This window comes from Rhinopithecus bieti, unplaced genomic scaffold (genome assembly GCF_001698545.2).
Source record: "Rhinopithecus bieti isolate Rb0 unplaced genomic scaffold, ASM169854v2 scaffold_9919, whole genome shotgun sequence".
Lineage (NCBI taxonomy): Eukaryota > Metazoa > Chordata > Mammalia > Primates > Cercopithecidae > Rhinopithecus > Rhinopithecus bieti.
In genome coordinates, this window is record NW_016806411.1 from 2726189 (window position 1) to 2745343 (window position 19155).

A 19155-nucleotide genomic window follows, 5' to 3' on the forward strand; every position below is an offset into this window, starting at 1 on the left:
GAGCTTAGTTTCACTTGGCACCCCCTACCAAAGTTTTCACAAAGGTGAGATGAATGTTTTAGGAAAATGAATATACCAGTGATTTGAAGGATAAATGAGAGTTAGAAAATTGCATCAGGAAAATCAGTTATGTGACTACTATAATAATCTAATTCATAGATAATAAAGATGTGGCCTAGAGATAACAGCAATAATGGAAAGAAAATGATAAATGTGTGAGGCTTTTTTTTTTTTTTTTTTTTTTGAGATGGAGTTCCACTCTTATTGCCCAGGTTGGAGTGCAACGGCGCGATCTCGGCTCACCACAACTTCCGCCTCCCGGGTTCAAGCGATTCTCCTGCCTCAGCCTCCCAAGTAGCTGGGATTACAAGCATGCGCCACCACACCCGGCTAATTTTGTATTTTTAGTAGAGACGGGGTTTCTCCATGTTGGTCAGGCTGGTCTTAAACTCCTGACCTCAGGTGATCTGCTCTCCTCAGCCTCCCAAAGTGCTGGGATTACAAACGTGAGCCACTGTGCCTGCCCAATGTGTGAGATTTTTAATCAAGAGATTAAATAAGATTTGGAGAGTGAATCATTGTAGAGAACAGAGAAGGCAGGAGTCAAAGGTGAATAAATTGTGAAGAAAATTGTAGCATACTGTTTAAGTCCATTTTCATACTGCTATGAAGAAATACACAAGACTGGATAATTAATATTTTTTAAAAGGGGGGTTTAATGCACTCACAGTTCCACATGGCTGGGTAGGCCTCACAATCACGGCAGCAGGTGAAGGAGACGCAAAGGCACGTCTTACATGGCAGCCAGCAAGAGAGCATGTGCAGGGGAGCTGCTCTTTATAAAACCATCAGATCTGATTAGACTTATTCACTCCCACAAGAACAGCATGGGAAAACCTGTACCCATGATTCAATTACCTCCCACCAGGTTCCTCCATATGTTGGGATTATAGGAGCTACAATTCAAGATGAGATCTGGGTGGGGACACAGTCAAGCCATATCACACACCTTTAGAAGAAAATGGTCAGTACATAGGAGAATATGGTATTGGATAAGTCTGGGTAGAAGAGTAATCAGTCAGATACTGGTCATGGTAAGTCTGGTTCAAGTGTTCAGAGGTGATAAGAATTATTGAAAGAAGGTTGGATAGTGGGTTCTAGCTGTGACACTGCCACAAACTCCCTGTGAGACAGTGGGAGACACTGTCGAAGCCTACCCAACACCCATTTCTCACTGCACCTTCCTCCTTTCTAATCTAAGAAACCAGATTTAGTTTCTGCATCCACCTAAGTTGGTAGTGCCATATGCTTCAGAGGAGATGGGACTCAGACTCCAAGGGTGAATTCTGATCGGTCTGAGTCAATTACATGTCCCATTCCCAGAGCATGTCACAAGTCTGGCCAATGAGGCATGAAGGAAAGCTGGCTGTGTGCTGCAGAGTAGTGTACACTCACTCTTAAAAGGAGCCACACAGGAAGAGATGGCCTCTCCTTTCATTGTCAGGTCTAACTGAGACACCAGGAACTGCTGAGGCCATCTAACCTCCAGGAGCTGGCCTGTAGAAAGACCAGTGTGCTGACGGTGGCAGCCCAGGAAAGCAACCTGAGCCCTTGATGTTGTCATTGAATTGCTACATTAACCAATCCTAGCATACCATAGTCTTGTACTTCTTGTTGTGGAAGATCATACATTTAAGCCAATCGCATTGGGATTCCTATTGTTTGAAACCAAAGCCTTCCTTACTGACCAAGCAGCCTTGGCTTAAATCAATTTACTCTCCACACCACCATTTCCTTCACTGTAAATTGAGAGTGATCTCTCTAAGAATGCTTCCAGCCCTAACCATACATGATTTTATTATTACAAGTAGAAATAGATGTGCAGCAGTCTGTTAAAAAGGAAGAATGAACCTGTAGAGAAATGCTAAAACAAAAATACAGATATAAAAGTCATCTGCTAAGTGTAAGACTTACAGTCTTGGGGGGAAGTGACGCTAATTTTGCTGGTTGCTAAATATGTGAATGATATCACCTTTTTCTGTTCTTACAACATTCTGCAAAGCTGACATCATTACATTTTCTATGAGCAAACCAAAGCACAAATGTTAAGTACAATGTTTCTGAAGCTAAGAGACTGTCAAGGTTTCAACAGGTCACATGTTTCAGACAGATCAAGAAGAACGAAGTCTAAAAATCAAATGCTTTGATGATTACGAGGTTCTTTTTTTTATATATATACTTTAAGTTCTAGGGTGCATGTGCACAACGTGCAGGTTTGTTACACATGTATACATGTACCATGTTGGTGTGCTGCACCCATTAACTCGTCATTTACATTAGGCATATCTGATAATGCTATCCCTCCCCCCTCCCCCCACCGCACGACAGGGGGTGATGTTCCTTTCCTGTGTCCAAGTGTTCTCATTGTTCAATTCCCACCTATGAGTGAGAACATGCAGTGTTTGGTTTTTTGTCCTTGCTAGAGTTCCATGTCCCTACGAAGGACACGAACTCACCAGTAGGTTCTTAATGCTTTCAAAATAATGGTTTCTGGAAAGCCATAAGGGCGAAAGGAGCAGGTAAAAAATGGGAGACATTAAGGATGTGAAGACCACTTTTAGCAGAAGTTTAGCAGTCAAAGAAAAGGGAAAGATAAAATGGCACTTCAAGGAAACAGCAAGTTTGAGGGGAATACAGTTTGTCTTATTTCTTGTGCATAAGGTAGAAAAAGACTCAAGCACATTGATGGGCCAAGGGAAAGAAATCAATGGAGGAGGAGAGCTGCAGGTGTGGGAGAAGGACCTTACTGAGGGAGCAAGGTCTGGAGGACCTGGGAAAAGGAGTGCTCTTTGCCTCCTCTGTGCTGTTGTCTGCTCTTTGAGCTCCAGTTGAGGCAAGGGCTCTGAGGCGGATCGATAGGCAGACTGGGCTGATGTAATCACTGCTACAGGTATTAATAATGAATGAATGTGATTTCTTTTGTGCCTTATTTTTAATAGCTTTTATAAAAGACCATTGGAAAGAGACCGATTTGTCTTTCCAAAGTTTATTTTTAAATGCATAATTAATACATAAAAGTATCACTGTACAATAAAGACCAATATTTATCTCATTCTTCTAACAGGGTGTGGCCTAGAAGAAGAAAAAGATGAAAATGGCTTTATGCTGAGCTCCAAATTTCACTGTGGAATTACCTAGACCTACATTAAAGAAAGTTCAAAGAGAATAATAGTAGTTACAATTTGGTAAGAACTTACTATATTCCAGCCCTGTGCTAAGTACACATTTCTTATAGAGTATCTTATTTAATCCTTATAAACCCCTGTGAGATAGGTGTTATTAACTTATGTTGAAGAAACTGAGGCTCATAAGTTATCTCCCCAAGATCCATCTATTGCACTATTCTATACCAATGTTCATAAATAAAATCATTATTCATATAGCCTGAGGTTAACTATGTTCTAGGAAGTGCTAGGTCCTTCCTAATCTCATAGCAGCTACGTGAGGTGTCTGTTTTTATTATATTTGTTACAGATGCAAATACAAGGGCCAGAAAACCAGCTATGGGATTCTAGAGCCCATCCTTTCAACCAATATGCTATGGTGCCTACAAAGATTTTTAAAAATAAAGTCAAAGAAAGTCTCTTTAATTTAAAAATGTATTTACAGAATCATGTAATACATTCAGTAAGTAGGAGCCAAATCCCCAATTCCCTGAAAGGAATAAAATATACTGTAAATTTCCAAAGATAAATATGTTGCCTCTAGCACATAAGCTTAGTACTATAGTTTAAATCTGAGTCAAAATTGAATGCCAGTCATGAGACAAAGTATAATACGTTAGTACTTTTCCCCTTATAAAATAGTCAGTAGCTGATGTTCCAAAGGAAAGAATGTGTTTGTTCTATGGTGCAATTCACTATTAGCTTTCAAGGACACATTGACTTAAGCCTTTAAAAGGCCCTAGCTCATCAGTTTTCTCTGTATTCTAAAGTAATAGCTAGACTAATCAGAGACAGTGCAAAATATCTTTTTGCAAACCAATGTCATTGTTCCTTAGTAATAGGGAGAAACATTACATTTAAAAAAACTTCTGGAGCCATATTGCCTTGGTTTGAATCTAGGCCCTGTCATGTACTTACCTGTGTGACTTCTGGAGCTTTTCTTACCCTGGGCCTCATATCCTCAACTATGAATGGGGAGATATAGTGATGTTTAAACGAGTTAACACATGCAGAGCTGGCACATGGTAAACACGATATAAATGATGCTACTGTTACAGTTGGATGTTTATAAAGCGCCACTTGTGGTAGCTGTGTTTTCCGTTTACTCTTGCCTGGCTACATAAATAAAAACTTTTCTTCAAGACATTTTTTTCAGTATTGTCCTGGAGCATTCTTGCAGAGAATGCTCTTTGGAAGTCTTTTTCCAACTCTCTTGCCATCAGGACCTGCCACATGAGTTGCAGGGCCCAGTGAAAAACAAAAATGCAGGACTCCCTTGTTCAAAAATTAAGAATTTTGGCCGGGTGCGGTGGCTCACACCTGTAATCCCAGCACTTTGGGAGGCTGAGGTGGGTGGATCACGAGGTCAGGAGTTCAAGAGCAGCCTGGCCAAGATGGTGAAACCCCATCTCTACTAAAAGTACAAAAATTACAGCGCACCTGTGATCCCAGCTACTCGGGAGGCTGAGGCAGAAGAATCACTTGAACCTGGGGGGCAGAGGTTGCAGTGAGAACCTGGGGGGCGGAGGTTGCAGTGAGCCAAGATCGCGCCACCACACTCCAGCCTAGGCGACAGAGCAAGCCTGCATCTCAAAATAATAATAATAATAACAATAATTTCAAGATTACAACAGCCACATCTTAAATCCAGTATGGAGCCCTCTAAGTGCAGAATTCTGTGTAATGACGCAGGTCACATGCCCATGAAGCCAGTCTTACGTGACATTGTTTCTCTGTTTTTGGAAACACAGAGCTCTCTAACTTCAGTCAGTTACTTATTTATTGGAATATCTGTTTTGAATCCTACCTTGTCCAGGAACAGATTTAAGGTAACTCCCTTTCTCTGAAAAGCATCTGAGAATTAGAATGTTCTGAGGAAAATCAACTTCTTGTTCTAAGGGAGGTTTTTTCCTGTGTCATTGAACGCAACAGCTCTCCTGGAGTATGGAAAAATCAGATAATCTTTGAGTTCATAAGGATTCATTCTGCTCAGTAATAAGCACAGAAATCTTTTCCTGGACTGGGAATTGCCCCAGCCACCTTTCAGCAGGAGCAGAATATCAGCGAAGCCTGAGGCACAGGGCAACTCCTACCTTCAACCAAGAGCCTGAGTCCTAAACTAGGAAATCAAGGTTTCCACTCCCTTTGAGGGAACCAAATGAGTATTTTAAAATGCATTTTCCCTTACAGTTTTTCTCAAGTTGATTCTTAGATCATTTAAGAATGCTCAAGGCTGAAATCTATTAACGTCAGTTTTGTATCAATATTAGGTTGCCAATGTGAAATGGTTTGGCTCTGTGTCCCTATCCAAATCTCATCTCGAATTGTAATCCTCATGTATGCAGGGTGGGACCTGTAATCCCCACGTGTCGAGGGAGGCAGGCAATTGGATCATGGGGGCAGTTTCCCCCCTGCTGTTCTCATGATAGTGAGTGAGTTCTCCCAAGATCTGACGGTTTTAGAAGTGGTGGTTTCCCCTGCTCTTCTCTCTCCTGCTGCCTTGTGAAGAAGTTTCCTGCTTCTCCTTCCGCCATGATTATAAGTTTCCTGAGGCCTTGCCAGCCATGTGAACTGTAAGTCAAATAAACCTCTTTCTTTTATAAATTACCCAGTCTCAGTGATTTCTTTATAGCAGTGTAAAAATGGACTAACACACAATGTTAATAACTATTATCTAAATGTCCATCAATGATAGACTGGTTTAAGAAAATGTGGCACACATACACCATGGAACACTATGCAGCCATAAAAAAGGATGAACTCATGTCCTTTGCAGGGACATGGATGAAGCTGGAAACCATCATTCTAAGAAAACTATCACAAGGACAGAAAATCAAACACTACATGTTCTCACTCATAGGTAGGAGTTGAACAGTGAAAACACATGGACACAGGGCAGGGAACATCACACACTGGGGCCTGTCGGGGGGTCAGGGACCGGGGGAGGGAGAGCATTAGGACAAATACCAAATATAAATGAGCATTAGGACAAATACCAAATATAAATGACATGTTGATAGGTGCAGCAAACCAACATGGCACATGTATACCAATGTAACAAACCTGCACGTTGTGCACATGTACCCTAGAACTTAAAGTATAATAATAATAATAAATAACTATTGAACATTAAGAGAAATGCCAAGTCTTCCTTCTTGAGTTTGTTAGGTTCAAATAGCAAATAAATAGACTATGTATAAGAATAGTGTGTTTTATTTCAAAACCTTATATTGCTTAGCATAGATTTAGCCATATGTCCTTGCTGTGGGGCTATAGAAAGGAGAAACTCAATCCATTAAAGATCTACATATTCACTCAGTCTTCTGTGAGCCTTCTTTGAACCGACCAGAGAAAACTACCATTTATTTAATTCATTTGCTTCATTATTTTAACCTAGACACTCTTCAAAACTCTCAGCAGTCTTGAATCTTCAGGAATTGTTTAGAAGTAAGACGACTATTGTCTTTGTAACTATTGGCAGATACTGATAATATTAAAATTGTAATATCTGCTTAAATCAGCTCATTTTCTCATGTTGCTATTTATCAGCATTTGGATTTGAGTTGTGGTTGGCTAGGTCAAAGCCAGGAAGCCAGGCAGCCCTGCAATCAGATCACAGACAAAGGCCAGATGTCAGTCACTGAAGCAAAAATAATACAGAATATTGATTCCAAAAGTAGATCCAAAACTAAGAGGGAAAGTAGGATGGAAGAGCCATCCATGCACTGGAGTCAAAGAAAGTCCAAATGCCAGGGCGAGTATTCAAGCAGTAGTGAGGTAGGTAAACAATAGAAAGCAATGTAACATGTGATAGTCCGAGCAAACAGTCCATATACGAATAACGATCCCTGTGCAGGTCAGAACTTACACAACTTGATCAACACTGCCTCAAAAAAGGAGTCAGAGGGAAACTAGTATTGAGGATAAAAAGCAGTCTTTGCAAAGATGGTTATATCTGCAGAGAATGTTCTGCAAAACAAGGCAGAAACATGAGTACTGAGGAACTGGAACACAAAGATTAGAGCAGATAATAAGAGAGCTAATGCTACCTTGAGAACCCACTGACCCAGAGCTTTTTATAGTCACCTGCTTAGGAATAAGTTTGGTCCCAGGAGCTGAACTGGAACAAATCTGCACGTAAAGAAAGTAGTGACAGTGGTGTGCTGGAGCCAACTCATTACCAGCTCATGAGAGCCAATTGTTGAAATTGAAGGAATTTTAAATAAGTATAGCCATTATGAAAAACAGTGTGGAATTTCCTCAAAAAAATAAAAAATAGAACTAACATATGATCCAGCAATCCCACTGCTAGGTATATACCCAAAGGAAAGAAAATAAGAGTATCAATGAGATATTTGCACCCCCATGTTTATCACAGCACTATTCACAATAGCCAAGATATGAAATCAACCTGAGTGTCTTTCAGTGGATGAATTCATAAAGAAAATGTCAAATATTGTTTAGTCATAAAAAGAAGGAAATCGTATCATTTACAGCAACAAGGATGAGCCTGAAGAACATTAAGTGAAATAAGCCAGGCATAGAAAGACAAATATCTCATGTTCTCACTCATATGTGGGAATTTAAAAAGGTGATGTCATGAAGGTAGTCCATCAATGATAGACTGGTTACCAGAGACTGGAAAGGGAGAAGAAAGGTGGATGAAGAAAGGTTGGCTAACAGGTACAAAAATACAGTTAGATAGAAGGAATAAATTCTAGTGTTCAACAGCACAGTAGATGATTATTGCTTTCAATAATTTATTGTACATTTCTAAATAACTAGAAGAAAATATTTGAAATGTTCTCCACCCAAATAAATAATAAACATTTGAGGTGATGAATATCCCGTCACTCTGATTTGATTATTACACACTGTATGCATGTATCAAATATCACATGTACCCTGTAAATATGTACAATTATTATGTGTCAATAAAAATTTAAGGAATTTTGTAAGATAGCTGTTAAACCTGGACATTATTAAAAATTAAATTATATAAAAAATCAAAGATTTATGTTAAACAATTAAAGATTGATATTAAAAACAAAAGTAATAAGCACTCAGAAGTCATCATTTCCTAATTATTTCACTACATTTCACTATTATCCGTGCTCCTGAGGTCATTGATGTCTATTTTAACTGTGGGGTGAAAATATAATGGCATGCTACTGCACATCCCTTCCTGTTTCCACATTCAATAACATCACATTGGTAACTTGAAGTTTGCCATGATAAAAACATGTACACTACGGAAATAAAAAACACTACACATCAGGACTTTAGTAGGGGGTTGTTAAATAGGTACCAGCACACACATGGTTAATGACCCACATTAGAGTTACAGAATTGAAAAGTGTAATATCCATGGATGTGGAAGTTTTTTTTTTTTTTTTTTTTTTGAGACAGAGTCTCGCTCTGTCGCCCAGGCTGGAGTGCAGTGGCCGGATCTCAGCTCACTGCAAGCTCCGCCTCCCGGGTTTAAGCCATTCTCCTGCCTCAGTCTCCCGAGTAGCTGGGGCTACAGGCGCCCGCCACCTCGCCCAGCTAGTTTTTTGTATTTTTTAGTAGAGACGAGGTTTCACCGTGTTAGCCAGGAGGGTCTCTTATCTCCTGACCTCGTGATCCGCCCGTCTCGGCCTCCCAAAGTACTGGGATTACAGGCTTGAGCCACCGCGCCCGGCCGGATGTGGAAGTATTTTTAAAGTATCTTGTGACTGCTGCTTGCAAATTCCTAAACTAGTATATAACAATCTTCATTATCCGACCCCACTCTACCTCTGCAGGGTTAGCCCATACACTCTATTTTCTAACCCCATCTAATTTCCCATCAATAATATGCCATGTTTTTTTCATACCTCCATTTATTCAATAAACATTGATCAAGCTCCCATGGAAAACTGGGTACTGTGTTCTGGATTGAGGAATCCGATGTATGGAATTCTTTCTGCCCTCAAGGAGCTCATAGTCCGGGAAAGAAAAGGAAGCAGCTAATGAACAGAAAAGGAGCAGCAAATTCTTCTAGTAGGGTATGGTGAATGCCATGATGAATTTGCATGCATGTGATTTTTGGGAATAAGGAGATGCACCCACTAAAAAAGGGCAACAGGAAAGACTTTCTGGAAGATAAGACAGTTGAACTGAATCTTGACAAGGCACTTTGTTGTCATGATTAAACACATGGGTTCTTGAGTCTCATTGCTTGAGTTCAAAATCCAGCTCCACCAGTTTACTAGTTGGGATAACCTTGAACAAGATACTTATCTTTCTGAACCCCAGTTTTCTCATCTGCAAAGAGATCCCTCCTTCGCAGGATTATTATGAGGATTAAATGAAATAATGAATGTAAACAATTTAGCACATTAGCTGATACATAAATGCTTTCATATTTGCCTTTATATTAAGTATTAGCCAAGTGAAGAAGTGAATAGCAGATGTTTCTGGCAGAGAAAATGGTACATGCAAAAATGTAGAGGCTGAAAGATTTTGATATATTTCCTCAAATACATTTATTTTAGTACAAGTGTAACCCAAAATGATAGGGTAGTGGGAATTTACTATCTTTCAGGGCAGTGGGGGGAGATTGCTTCTGTTGCTTTCTGTAACTAACATACCCAGTTATCAGAAACCCTAGAGTCATCTTAGTTTCTAGGAAACTTTCCTTGACTCCATCTCTCTGCCCAACCCTCACCTTAGAGACCTAACATTCACTCCTTTTTGTATTCACTGCATCCTGTACATATTTTGATGACTGCAACATTTATCACACTTATTTAAGTCTATTTCCCTCACCAGACCTTTAAGTTTCCCTTGCACAGACACCACGTCTAGACTTCTTTGTATTATTTCCCTAGCACCTAGCCTATACAGTTGCCAGCATATTGTAGGCATTTGTAAATGGAAGGGTAGATGAATGGAAGGAAAGAAGAAAGTAAAAATAAATGGATGAATTCAGGTGTGGTGGCTCACGCCTGTAATCCCAGCACTTTGAGAGGCCGAGGCGCGTGGATCATGAGGTCAGGAGATCAAGACCATCCTGGCTAACACAGTGAAACCCCGTCTCTACTAAAAGTACAAAAAATTAGCCGGGCGTGGTGGTGGGCGCCTGTAGTCCCAGCTACTCGGGAGGCTGAGGTAGGAAAATGGCATAAACCCAGGAGGCAGAGCTTGCAGTGAGCCGAGATTGCACCACCGCACTCCAACCTGGGTGACAGAGTGAGACTTCATCTCAAAAAATAAATAAATAAAATAAATAAAATAAATAGATGGATGGATGGATGGAGTAGATGGGTGAATGGATGGACAAATAATGAGAAAAAATTAAGTTGAAAATGTATAAAAAACAAATCAAGAAGTGCCTTGTACTGGAGTGCAATGATGCAATCTCAGCTCACTGCAACCTCCGCCTCCTGGACACAAGCAATCCTCCCACCTCAGCCTCCCAAATAGATGGGACTATAGGCATGCCCCCCTATTCTTTTTTTTTTTTTTTTTTTTTTTTTTTTTTTTTTTGGTATTTTTTGTAGAAGTGGAATTTTGTCATGTTGCCCAGGCTGGTCTTGATCTCCTGGGCTCAAGAGATCCACCCACCTCAGCCTCCCAAACTGCTGGGATTACAGGTGTAAGCCTCCACACCCAGCCAAATTAAAATTTCAAAAGCATTGGAGTCCTTTTTCAAACAAAATCTGTTGCAGATCCTCAACACATAAAGTAAGTTAAAACTTGGGCTTTATTACTAAACATTGTGTAAGTTCAAAAAAATTTTTTTTACTTTTTATTTTATTTATTTCTTTACTTTTTAGGCATGGGTTCTCACCAGGTTGCTCAAACTGGCCTTGAACTCAAAAGATCGTCTCACTTCGGCCTCTTAAGTTGCTGTGATTATAAGCAGGAGCCACCATGCCAAGCTATAAGTTCAAATTTTTAAAATTAACTTTATAGGTCAATAAAAAACAAAACAATGAAACAAAAAAGAAGTGTCTTGTGTATCCTGCAGAGGAATTTGGATTTCATCCTAAAGGCAATTGGAGTATTTTTTAAAGGGTCATAACAAAGTCCTTAATTGAATTTTTGGAAGATGGGCCTGCCAACAGTGTGATAGAAAGATTGAGAGTAGGAAGAAACAAATGAACCTAGACAGACCATTAGGAAATTATTGCAGCAATACAGGCAAGAAGATGAAAAAGACAGAGAGAGAGGGCTGATTGAAGAGACGATGCTGAGAGGGTTGAATTACTAGAACCTTATTGATCGATAGGAATGCAGAGAGTGATTTTCAGATTCTATCTTGAATTACCAGTGGCAATCATTGATTACAGGAATGAAAACAAGGAATAGGTTTTGAAGGGAAAATGGCACAAGAGTGACTTCTTTTCTGCTCAGTGGCTATTTCAAAGCTTCACACTTTTCTCAAGCATCTGCTCAGGCTCTCAGCAGAGAATGTCACCTCTTTTCTTCAGAACAAAATAGCAGTCATCAGGTGAGAATCTCTACTTTCTCATCCCCTCTGCCTAACTGGTCTGCACCTTCCTCCTTCAGGCCTTGTTGGAAGACGGGTCCCACCCAGGTCTCACCCAACTCTGTATCCCAGGACCTCAGCCCTCAATGAGAGCCTCTTCCTGTATCTTCAACCTCTTCCTCTCCACTCTTTCCCATGGCATGCAGCTTTCAAATGTCTCTCATCTTAAAAAGAAACTCCTTCTACCTGTTACCTATTCCTTGCTATTTTTAACAACCAGGTTTCTTTAAGTTATGTACACACTGTACATTCTTTAAAATATGTACATAACTTCAAGTTGAATTTGTAGTACATTGTCAGGAGCAATGCCTTTTTTTTTTTTTTTTTTTTTTTTGAGACTGAGTCTCACTCTGTCACCCAGGCTGTAGTGCAATGGCGCGATCCTGGCTCACTGCAACTTCTGCTTCCCGGGTTCAAGTGATTCTCATGCCTCAGCCTTCCATGCAGCTGGGATTACAGGCACCTGCCACCATGCTGGGCTAATTTTTTTGTATTTTTAGTAGACATGGGGTTTCACTATGTTAGCCAGGCTGGTCTGGAACTCCTGACCTCAGGTGATCCACCTGCCTCAGCCTCCCAAAGTGCTGGGATTACAAGTGTGAGCCACCGTGCCCAGACTTGTAATACATTATCTTTGTAAAAAGCTCAAAAAAAAGTATCAAGTATAAAGAAATTACTTGCAATTCCACTGTCTAGAAATAGTTCTTGCTAAATATTGATATATTTATTTTTAGTAACTTTTCTATGCGTATATACAACTATGTATAAATGTCTACTTTAAAAGTACTTTTCATTTCAAATTATACCATAAGTATTTTGCCATGTTATATATTTTAATTCCATTAGCATAACTTTAAAGGATGTATAAAACCTATTTTCTGGCTACACCAAAATTTATTTAATCATCACCTACAATTGGATTTTTTAACTTTTCTAGTATTTGTTCAAATAAATAACATTGTGTAGAATGCCTTTACTCACATTTCATATTGTTTCCTTAGGATAAATTTCTAAAAGTGGGACTCTTGCCAAGGGTGGTGGCCTGTGCCTGTAGTCCCAGGTACTTGGAAGGTTGAGGTGGGAGGATTGCTGGAGCCCAGGAGTTGGAGGCTGCAATGCGCTATGATTACACCTGTGAATAGCCACTGCACTCCAGCCTAAGCAACATAATGAGTCTCCATCTCAGTAAATAAATTCATTAAATTAAAGTGGAACTCTTTTGACAAAAAATATTAATATGTCTAAAGCTTTTGATAAATATTCCCAAATTGCTTTCCAGAAAGTTGTATCAAAATACATTCTTACTCGCTCTGCCTTTGTGAGGTTCATTATAATTTTTTTAAAGAAAAGAATTTTTTTTCATCNATAAGTATTTTGCCATGTTATATATTTTTAATTCCATTAGCATAACTTTAAAGGATGTATAAAAACCTATTTTCTGGCTACACCAAAATTTATTTAATCATCACCTACAATTGGATTTTTTAACTTTTCTAGTATTTGTTCAAATAAATAACATTGTGTAGAATGCCTTTACTCACATTTCATATTGTTTCCTTAGGATAAATTTCTAAAAGTGGGACTCTTGCCAAGGGTGGTGGCCTGTGCCTGTAGTCCCAGGTACTTGGAAGGTTGAGGTGGGAGGATTGCTGGAGCCCAGGAGTTGGAGGCTGCAATGCGCTATGATTACACCTGTGAATAGCCACTGCACTCCAGCCTAAGCAACATAATGAGTCTCCATCTCAGTAAATAAATTCATTAAATTAAAGTGGAACTCTTTTGACAAAAAATATTAATATGTCTAAAGCTTTTGATAAATATTCCCAAATTGCTTTCCAGAAAGTTGTATCAAAATACATTCTTACTCGCTCTGCCTTTGTGAGGTTCATTATAATTTTTTTAAAGAAAAAGAATTTTTTTTCATCTAGTGATCAGAAATAGTATTTGATTGTTTTGTTCTGCATTTCTTTGATTAAAAGTAAAAGTTGGCATTTTATATTTATTAGTCACTTCTATTTCTCTTTGGTGAGTTATGTATTTATGTCTTTTGCCCGTTTAACTATTAGGCTCTTTATATTTTTCTTCTTGATATTTATGAGTTCTTTATATAATAAAGGTATCCAATCTCTTGCTGTCAAGTTTACTGAATATATTTTCCCCTATTTGCTTTGTCATTTAAGTTGGTTTATGGGCTTAGACTTATATGGAGGAAAGGGGCAGTGCAGAGATATTTTTTATTTTTATAAATTCAAATATTTCAATAATTTCCTTTGGGGATTCTTCTCTTGCTATCATACTCAAAAAGTCCTTTTTCCAGCCAGGCATCAAGTATTCATCTGCATTATTACATTACAGGTATTTCTCTCAAGTCCTAGCTGTAAAACAAAGATGAAAACCCTCATTCTCTAGCTCAAATAACTCTACTAGCCATATGGAGACAGGCATATGCACAGATAAACATATATGCATAAGAAATGGCTAAAGAAAGACTTTTCATCCTATTTACAAAGGTTCATGACTAGGTCAGGGGGACCAAATTTGCCTAACGTAGCTCATCTCTCGATTTTACCAGAAGTTATTAATTTTGGACCACTGAACACATGCACAAAACTGCTGTTTCTAGAAATATATGAAATAGGAATATGATAGCCCATCCCAGCTGATCAGCCCCTTCTTCCTGGCTCTGGAGATTTTAAAAACAATGACTCATTAAATATTTCCCAGGCAACCGTCTCTCTAATCTTCCCACAAGTCTGAGTTTGTCAGCCTGTTTCAATTTTATCTAAGAAATTAAATCTCGGTTTTAGTTTTATTAGCACATGTACTGGTTTGCTGTGCTTTAGAAAACATTTTAAAAGGAAACATGTAAATTATAATGAAGATAAGCCAGAAACTAAAAGACTCAGATAAAATGGGAATGATTATCAATGAATGACCATTAACAAAGTTTTCAGGAAATTAGCACAGATGACGTGGCAATCGTTTGTGAGGGAAGCCTTCATAGAACTGCTTTGCTTTGAGTGTGTTAAGAAATGCTGACTCTCATACACTGTTAACAGGAGTATAAAATATCACAGTGTATTGATTTGCCCCTACAGCTGTTGAATGAATCCTTTTTTCATAAACCGACATGATCTAAAAGATTTTATATATGAGAATTTCTACTAAATGAATGTGTGACCTTACTTAAATCATTTAATCACTTTGACCGATAGTGTCTTCATCTGCACAACAGGGATAAAATTACACTGTCCACTTTGCCTGTTGTGAGGATTCTATGAGGAAAAAACATGTGAAAGCCATTACAAACTCTGACGAAATATACAAATAGGCACTTGTGTTTTAAAATGCAGGGCTCTCCATATGCTTATGCAGTTATGATTTTAGTATCTCTATTTTCAAGGCTGATAGATATGCTACCCATTAGTGAGTAATGTCCCTTGTCTTCAAAGGGACGGTTTCGATATCCTCGCTTCCTATGGGCATTGTTGAATGATAATCACTGTACATCACAGCTCTGTAAGAAACAGGCCTATTTCAGTCACTGGCACTGCAGTCGGATTCTTTTGTTCCTCTAGTAGAGACTATACCCTCAGGTAGAGTAAAAGACATATATTCAATTAAAACCGTTGCACAGTCTCAAGTGTGCAGATAAAGTCCATTCTAACTATGCAAAATAAACTGTTCCTTAAACAAGTTTTCATTAATTGTTACCAGAGTCTATCATTTCTGTCAAAACTTTGCTTTTTAAACTGGTTCTGGCAAAATTCCCAAATATACACCCTTGAAATGTTTACTTATTTGGCATTAGAACTCCTAAAATGTCTCTAAGTAATTAGAGAAAATGCAAAAGAAATTATTTAAAATTAGGTATTAAAATTATTCCAGGTAATATGGTGACTTGAACATGCATTTCCAGCTGCCCTCTTCCATAAGCTCATTGAAATGACCAAGGAAATAAAAATACATATAGATGAACAAACCCACGTCGGCAATGGAAACTAGGGCAAAGTGAGAAGCGCATAGTAGCAACATCAAAGACAGACACTCTGCGGGACATGAAGCAGACTAATCTGAGTTGAAGAAAGGACCCTATGTCCAAAGGGAACATAAGCACAGGAGACCTCAGAGAATTTCAATAATAATCTTTTACATGTAGGGACAAAGACTTGGAGGCGAGACTTGCAGTCAGGGGCATTCTAGAAGGCAACCACAGAGACTCCAAGAAAAGCACCTGGTACCCAAGAGTGCACACAAGGTTTTGCTCTTGACACACATGTCTGTATTTTTTAACCTAAATTTTTTAACCCCAACACAATAATCACTGCTCTGCTTTGAACATTTTTTACATCAAAATATATAGATCTACCCCTATTATTTCTAACATTTAATTTGGATTTTAAACATTATACATTTATATAGCTGTACCACATCTGCGTGCATATTTCTAATGATGAAGTTGCATTTTTACTGTATAGCTGTATCACATCTATGTATATATCACTAGGATATAGTTAACTAGATTCCAAAAAGTATATTGCTAATCTAAAAGCATGTGCATCTGTAATTTTGATTAATACTGCCAAATTGCCCACCTAAACGGTCACAGCAATTTATTTCCTACCAACAAAGTAGAAAACACGTTCCCTGCTTCTTCTTATAATTTTTATTTAAATTGTATCTATTTATTAGAATCTCTTTAAAACTTTTCTACCAACCTGAGGGCAACAGTGACAGTTCATGTTGTTTTAATTTGCATTACTTTGGTAACTAGTGAAGTTTAGCATCTTCTCACACATTTCTAGGCCACTGCATTTCTTCTTTTGTGAATTTTCTACTTTCCTCTTTTTGCCTATTTTACAGTTGGGTTACTCTATTTTTTTTTATTTTTTATTTTTTTTCGAGACAGAATCTTGCTGTGTTGCCCAGGCTAGAATGCAGTGGTGCAATCTTGGGTCACTGCAGCCTCAGCCTTCCACCTTCCTGAGGCAGGTTCAAGCGATTCTCCTGCCTCAGCCTCCCAAGTAGCTGGGATCACAGGCGTGCACCACACCCAGCTAATTTTTGTATTTTCAGTAGAGACAGAATTTCCCCATGTTAGCCAGGCCAATCTCAAACTTCTGACCTCGTGATCCACCCACCTCGGCCTCCCAAAGTGCTGGGAGGCTGAGCCACTGCGCCCAGCCTGGGTTACTCTGTTTTTTAAAATGCTTTATATAAACAGGAGAGTAGGTAGAACAAAATGTTGGAGCCAGTCGATCTAGATGTAAATCCCATCTCTGTCACTGAAGTCAACACACGAATTTGGGGGAATTACTTACCCTCTTTGTGCTTCCATTTCCTCACCTATGAAAATAACAATAGTGGCTACCTCATAATGTTGTTGTAGGATTTTGTTTTATTGATACACAATATTTATACATATTTCTAGGGTTCATGTGATATTTTGTCACATGCATAGAATGTATAATAAACAAGTCAGGGTATTTAGTGCCTCCATTATCTTGAGTACTTATCATTTCTCTGTGTTGGGAACATTTTAAGTTGTGGGATTTTTAATGGCTTAAAATTAAAAAGCAGTCAGAACAGTGCCAGGCACATAGAAAAGTGGCTGGTAAGTGTTAGCAATTTGCAAGGGCTCACTGAACAGGACAAATAGGAACCATTCATTTGCAGTAATTTTCTTGCATCCTGTTATTTGTTTTTTATTTTGTTTTATTGTGTCTTTCACCATGCTGAAGTTTTTCATTTGTATATAGTTAAATCTGTCAATCTTTTCCTTATAGGTTTTAATACCATGCTTAGAAAGGCCAGTCTCAGTCCAGGATTTTAAAAGTATTCTGTTACATGTTATTCTAATTGTTTTATAATTTTATTTTTCACGTTTGGCTCTTTAATCTATTAGAAATTTATTTTTATAAATTGGGTAAGACAGATCAGCTTTATTCTTTTCCCAATGGAGAGCCAATTGTCCTGCTTCCCCTTTCCCTCGTTAATTTGAAATACTCAAAATATTGACATTCCAATTAGAATGGCATTAAGCTTCTGTTGGAGGTGGAACCTAATGGAGGTGACTGGATCGTAGGGTCGGTTTCCCGTGAATGGTTCAGTACTATCCCCCAGGGTACTGTCCTCAAGCTAGTGAGTTCTCATGAGATCTAGGCATTTAAAAGTGTGTGTTGCCTCCCCACGTGCTCCTTCACTCCTGCTTTCGCCATGGAACATAGCTCCCACTTCCACCTTCTGCCATGTTTGGAAGCTTCCAGAGGCTTCCCCAGAAGCAGATGACCCTATGCTTCCTACACAACCTGTAGAACCCTGAACCAAATCAACCTCTTTTCTTATAAATTACCCAGTCTCAGGTATTTCTTGATAGCAGCGGAAGAATGGCCCAATACAGTTTCCCTATTACCTTGAAGAGGATTGATAATTTCACAACATGAGTTGTCCTACCTTGAAACATGGTAGTTTCTCCATTTATTCAGGTCTTATATTGTGTCCTTAATTAGTTTTGTGGTTTTCTTTGTACAAATTATACCCATTTCTTGCTCATATATTCTTAAACATTTCTTCTCTAATTTATTAACTTAGTTTACTAACATGATCAATTGCAACAAAATATTTCCTAATGTTAAACCATCATTTTACAGGGTTCCATTCTATGATTTCTTATGAAATTGTATCAAACTTACAAAAAAGTACAATATGCAGTATATTTATATTTATCCTATATATTTAATAGAGGCTGTTAATATAGTATTAATTAAATATGTATGTATTCACCATTGATCTTCCTTAAATCTTAACATTTGGCTGTATTTATGTCATTAGAGGAGGGATGAAAATCTATGGACAGAGCCAAAGTTCCTTACATATGTATATACCTCTCACAGACTCCATTCCCTTTGCTCCCTATTCAGGGATAAACACTATCCTAAATTAAACGTTTATCGTTACCATGGCTGTTTAGATTATTAATGCATATGAAGAGCTCATAAAATAATATTTAGCACTATACAGTATTTTTCAACCTGTATATAAATCATTATATTTTATTATTATTATGTAGCTTGCTTTTTGGGGCTCAAATTATTTTAAATATTTATAATTTTTACAAATCTTTGTTTATGTATTTATTTGTTTTTTTATTTAAAGGTAGAGTCTCACTCTGTCACCCAGGCTGTCACCCAGGAATACAGTGGCACAATCATAGCTCACTACAGCCTCAAACTTTCAGGCTCAAGTTATTCTCCCATCTCAGTCTGCTGAGTATCTGGGACTACAAGCACGTACCACTATGCCTGGCTTTTTATTTTTATTTCTGTTTTTTGGAACAGAGTCTCACTCTGTTGCCCAGGCTGGAGTGCAGTGGTGTGATTTGGGCTCACTGCAGCCTCTGCTTCCTGGGTTCAA